This window comes from Podarcis melisellensis, assembly GCF_964234715.1.
Source record: "Podarcis melisellensis genome assembly, chromosome: 5".
In the NCBI taxonomy this organism is placed as follows: domain Eukaryota; kingdom Metazoa; phylum Chordata; class Lepidosauria; order Squamata; family Lacertidae; genus Podarcis; species Podarcis melisellensis.
In genome coordinates, this window is record NC_138537.1 from 11,682,657 (window position 1) to 11,688,656 (window position 6,000).

At 44.0% G+C, this 6,000-nt stretch overlaps 1 long non-coding RNA gene across 1 annotated transcript in view; it reads left to right on the plus strand.

Moving 5' to 3' along the window:
- Positions 1–2,519, plus strand: part of LOC309370064 — a 46,040-nt gene extending 43,521 nt beyond the window's left edge. Inside the window, exon 2 of the long non-coding RNA XR_014168405.1 lies at positions 2,461–2,519. This is a non-coding gene — a long non-coding RNA (uncharacterized lncRNA). The remainder of the gene's footprint in view (positions 1–2,460) is intronic.
- Positions 2,520–6,000: the final 3,481 nt, after the last annotated feature.

Here is a 6,000-nt window from a genome sequence, read left to right on the forward strand (position 1 = left end):
ATTTGGCCCACCTTGCCCAGTTTTATCTACCCCAAGGGCAGCCAATGGTGTTCCATCCAGATGCTGTAGACTACAGCTCACATGGTAATGCTGGCTAGGGCAGGTGAGAGTTGTAGTCTGAAACACCTGGAAGGCACCACATTGGTTACTCTCCTTCCTCCACCGCAGGGGGTTGGATTAGATGACCGCCAAGATCCCTTCCAACTCTACAAATTCTATATCACAGAGCGGCATTTGCTGAGCTCTTACCCCATTTGCTAAAGGCTCCCGACAGCCACAGTTGCACAAAAATGGAAAATCAAAGGGGACTTTCTATCTCAATTTGGGCCGCTCAGATGCGGCAGATCCGATCAATGGGAGCCTCTCCCTGTGAGTGTCTGGTTCAAGCTTCAATACAAACTCGCAGAAAACCCATGTCCTTTGGAAGACTTCAAAATCCCCTGCTGCAGGAGTCTGAATCACTTCAGTTTGGCCTGAGCTGGTTATTTCTGGAAACAAATGCAGAGCGTTTAGGGAAGAACATCCCTCTGCTCCTCTCCGACTCCTGCATTGTTGTATCTGAATAATTCAAAGAGGATTTGAGGAGGGTGCTTTATTTTAATTAGTTTCTGAATCAATTTCTGCTCAGTCTGTTGTGTACCTCCCCCTCTGATCTGCCTCCTTTATTTGCATTGTTTCTTTCTGATGATATCTGCAGTCTTAAGAAAAGAGTGGAGGGGGTAGGGGAAGAGGAAGCAAATTAACTTGGATCAGTCCACATCGGCTTATCCCCTGGAAGATCACAGCAGAAAGCTATAAAAATGTGCTTATGCAGGGGAAAGCAAAGAAGCTCAAAGGGCTGCAAATGTACTTATCCATTTATTAAGTATGGCTATTTTTATTACCTTGCAAAGTACCAGGAACAGCACACTTGCTGCTGCTGCTGTGTGAAAATAGAAAGGAGTAGATTCATCTCTCTCTCTCTCCAGTTCTGATAGCCAGAATGCATTACATTTGAGCTAGCTTTTAGTGGCTGGAGACAAGAAGGCAATGGATAGTCTTCTACTGAGGGTGCACAGGTTATCTTTAAATCACCCATGGCTAGACATGGAGGAAAAATTTAAAGGCGAACCTACTTAATTTGCACTTTCTGAAACAGCAGGAGATGCTCCCATCCACTGACATCCACATTTCTCTGAATTTTTCAGTGCAGTTCACCAGCCAGGTAATGTGCACAAAAATGCATATACTAGGGTAACGTGTACATGAACTTGCACACAGAAGTGTATCTTGTTGTGTTACTGGGAGAACAAGCCACTCTGCATGGGCACAGCTGCACATGTGAGAAAGGGATTTTCTTTTGGCTCCTTTCTTGCAAGCGACATTTGGAATTGTCCCAGCAATTCTTCCTAAGAAGTCGGTGCCAGGGAAGGGGTCCATAAGAATCAGAGCAAAGGCCCATCTAGTCTAGCACTGTGTTCACACAGCAGTCAACCAGCTAGCCTCTGTGCACAAGGAAGGGACATAGCTCAGTGGTAGCACATCTGTCTTGCAGGCAGAAGGTCCCATGTTAAATCTCCAGCATCTCCAAGCTGAGCTGGGAATGTTCCCGACCTGAAAAGCTGTAAAGCTGTTGCCAGTGAATGTAGACGACACTGAGCTGGTTGGACTAGTGGTTTGAAGTTTCCTATGTTCTCAGCAAAGTTGAATCTTACTTCAGCACTGGGAATGGGACAGCATCCTCTGCCACAATTGAGGGATTCAGGGATATTTAAGGGGTTCAGAAGAGCAGGGATTGGTGAGGAGTAATAACTGCGTCTCTCCAGCATTTGCTACCTGAGCCACTTGCTCACTCTTGTCTAATGTAAGGACCAGCCCTGCCCTCATATCCAGGAGAGAATAAAATTGCTTGCAAAAGGTGAGAGAGACGTGTTTCCTCAGTGTCAATGGCCTCAGCAATAACCAATTCAGGGATGGGGAAGCTGTGGCCCTCCATATGTTGGACTACAACTCTCATCATCCCTAACTCTTGGCTGTTGAATACTTAAAAAATAAATAAAAATTATTACAGATTTTTGCCTGGTAGGAAAGGGTTGGAATGCTTTGGAGTGAGAGCCATTGTGGTTCAGTAGAGCATTGTGCCAGGTAACCCAGGGTCAAATGCTCACCCAGCAATGAAGCTTGATGGGTAACCTGGGGCCAGTCACTATCTCCCAGCCCAACAAACTTCAAAGGGTCATTGAGTTCCTTGGAGGAAAGATGACATAAATGCAATACAATGGTACCTCGCAAGACGAATGCCTCGTAAGACGAAAAACTCGCAAGACGAAAGAGTTTTTCGTTTTTTGAGTTGCTTTGCAAGACGAATTTCCCTATGGGCTTGCTTCGCAAGACGTCTTGCAAGTTTGTTTCCTTTTTCTTAAAACCGTTAATACCCAGGGTGCATTGCTTGAAGAGGTGCAGTTGCGACTTGACTTCGAGGAGCAACTCATAGCACGCGGTGTGGTAGCCTTTTTTGAGGTTTTTGAAGACTTTTTTGAGGTTTTTGAATCTGTGCTACGCAAGACGAAAAATTCGCAAGACAAAAAAACTTGCAGAACGAATTAATTTCGTCTTGAGAGGTACTACTGTACAGAAGTTAGAGTCAGCCATGCCATTTGAGAGACAGAAGAATTGACCAGTGTACCAGTCTTGGAGAAGTCAAAGCAGCACACTATCACAGTCACAATGGCCCCTACAATAGAGGTGTGTCACCCTCATGCCCGGATCGTTAAGAAAAGCTGCACCTCCTAATTTCAGGACCAAGATGAACCAACTCCATATCCGAAGGACATTTGGTGGAACTAGAATGGGAGGCACAGGGATGGGGATAGGATGTATGAACCAGAGGCTGGCCCAAGCTACTGCTCTCTTGACTGGGCCCATGCCCATGGAGGTCAGTCTTCGACTGTTTATTCTAGGTCTATCCAATCCAGAGGCTTCATCTACCAATCATAGAGCTTGATGTGAGACGCAAGTGTCTTTAAAGCCTGAAACAGGATCCATGATAGCTAGGCTAGGTCCTAGCCATGGAGTATCAGCCATGGAGTATCAACCTCAGACTCTCAATACAGTGGCAAGCATCCTTAGCATGAACTTGGAGTTGAGGATACTGCCGGTTCAATAAAAAGTGTGTGGGTGCATGCATGCATGTGCAAGATAAACGATAGCAGTAATTCCATTATCATGTCATTCTGTCTTCTCAATCCTCCCTTAAGCACTATCAGCTAACATGTGACAGCTGCAAAGTGGATTACAGGACAGTCTGTCTGATGCCACAGACCTAAATCCACCAAACATCTATCACCAAGAATCTGCAATTGGACTCGAACTTGGTCTCTGTCATCCCCAATAAGTAATTTATCACTTTCTGCAATCTCCTTTCCCCCTCCTTATCCTCTCTCACCCATGTGGTTCCGACAGCACCAGTCTGTCTCCTTGGTTGAACGGTGTGCTCCTCCCCACACAACCCAGTAGAAAATTACTAGGAATTATGGAAAGGTCAGACTTGATAGAAATCACAGTGTAAGGAAGAAGCGGAGGAATTTCTCCTGAGAAATTAATCATCTGTCATTATGGCTTGTTAATCTTGCCAAGCAGATACGAAGATGCCGTTTGCTGCTATGCAAATTGCATTCTCTGTCCAAGGTATTTATCACCTTCACTTTCATCTGTCTTTATTGAGGTCCTTGGGCTGCAGAACTTATTTATTTACAACAAGTATTTATATCCTGACCTTCAAGAGACAAATCCTTCCAAGGTGGGTTGCAGGTAAGATCCACATGTATTATTTTTAAAAAAGATCAAATAACAATATTAACAACAGGACTTCCTACAGGGCAATTGGTGTTAAATGACCCTAATAAATGAGGAAAGAGCTCTGCTGACGCAGAGGTGATCTTCTTCTGCCTTCCCACCCCATTTTCTGTTGACATTCTACCCACAGAGCAGTTGATAATAAATGACCATGTTACGGGGGGGGGGGTGCGGGTGGGACACGTGGAATAGGCCTATAGGTGGTCTTTGCTTGACTCCATCTCTCCCTCTCTCCCCTACGATCCTTCCCATAAGGCACTAGGTGGTAGATGGATCTGTTCCTGTGTCTATGATTCTATGAACTATAGCATGCCCTGAGCTGATCTTTACTCAATTCCCTCTTTCTTTTGCTCTCCCTACTTTCCCTCCCCTCCTGAAAGCCTGGTAGTATTGACAGCACAATCCTATACACACTTACCTGGGAGAAAGCCCCATTAACTTCAACGAGACTTAGCTCCTCGGAAGAGTCAGCAACCCTAATGATGCTTTACCTGAGATTAAACTTCATAGAATTCAGTAGGACTTGCTTCTGAGTAGATGTGGTTGTGAATGTACTGCAAAGTGTCCTTGAGGACAAGTGGGGAGGGTGTTTTTTATTTTTGCAGGCAGGCAGCGACGTTCATACCAATTTTCTTTTCAGACAAAAAGGTTCTCCAAGTGTGGGTTATATAAGAAGTTCTGGGACAGTTAATTAAAGAAAGGAAAACTGGTTTAATTGGATTTCAAGGGTTCTCTTGCAGATTCACAGTAGCAGCTTTGATAGTTGACTGTGTCGTTAGATTTTAACCCATTACCAGCATCATTTGCTTGTACTTAGGTTACGTTTTTGTAAACCACCACCTAGCGATGTTAGCATGAGATGATTAATAAGTAACAATAATGATGTTGTAAGGCAGCAATTGTATGTGTGCTGCTCTGGTTCGCCAGAAACGGCTTAGTCATGCTGGCCACATGACCTGGAAGCTGTCTGCGGACAAATGCCAGCTCCCTCAGCCAATAAAGTGAGATCTAATGGTCAGGGGTCCCTTTACCTTTACTTTAAGGGCACTTAACTTTTGGAAAGACTTGTAGGTTGGTACACTGCTTCATAAATAAATGTTTGTTATTCAGTGTGGCCATTAGGGATTGACTATGGGGGCCCATAGCTTACCTTGCCCAGCTGATACCAGAGAGGGGGTAGTATCAGTGGTAAGTCACAGAATGCTAGGAACCTCTCCTGTGTGCATGGGCCATGCCTTGTTGCTCTTTGTGCGTAGGTGTGTAGCTAAGTGCGCCTCTCTCTCTCTCTTGTGTGTGGGTGTTATAAATGCCACGAATCATACAGAATAAGAATGAATTGCAAAATTTTAAAGGATAAGCTAAGAAGACAAAAAAGATTAACTTGTCATATTGCGTTGAAGCAAGGATGACACGACATTCTTCAAAAGCAAAGTGTTTGGGACCACACAGGAAAGGAGAGAGAGCAAGTGCAGAAGTGCAATGGAGGAGAGCCGACTGAGTTCTAAGAGTGACGAGATGGATTTATGGTCTGTAGTTTTGGAAATGGATGAAAATGAATATGAGTCATCGACAAGGTACATAGTCTGGAAGTCAAATGGAATATTCAGTTGTATTATTTGAAGCATCCTGATTGAGAATGGGGAAGTAACAGTGATGTGGCTTAGAACGGGTACAAACCGTGCCTCTCTCTTTTACATTGCCATAATTCAAGGGAGGCTGCTGGCAATTTCAGATATAGGGCTTATTGCAGATATTAATATTGCGCAGCAGGAAGCAATTGGATGTATAAAAGCTGACTCCTTCTGGAATAAAAAATGTCCAGACCCATAAGTATTACTCAGAGCTTTACTAACCAGAACTTATTAAAAAAAACAGGTGCAAAAACAATCAATGACACGTCCAGAAAATTGAATAAATCATATGCTAGTCCAATCATAGATACTTCTTCTTAAATATATAACATAATTACAATCAGAGCAAAAAATCAAAGCTTTGTCTCTCCCATAGCCTGCATTAACTTGCATCCAGCCTAAGGCTAGGCACATCATTATCACATCTTTCTCTGACTGTGCCTGGGAACAAAAGACCAAGAGGCAACTCCCTTTCAGAATGGAGATTTGCAGTGGGATACCTGCATCACATGATCTAAGGTTAAACACCAACCTG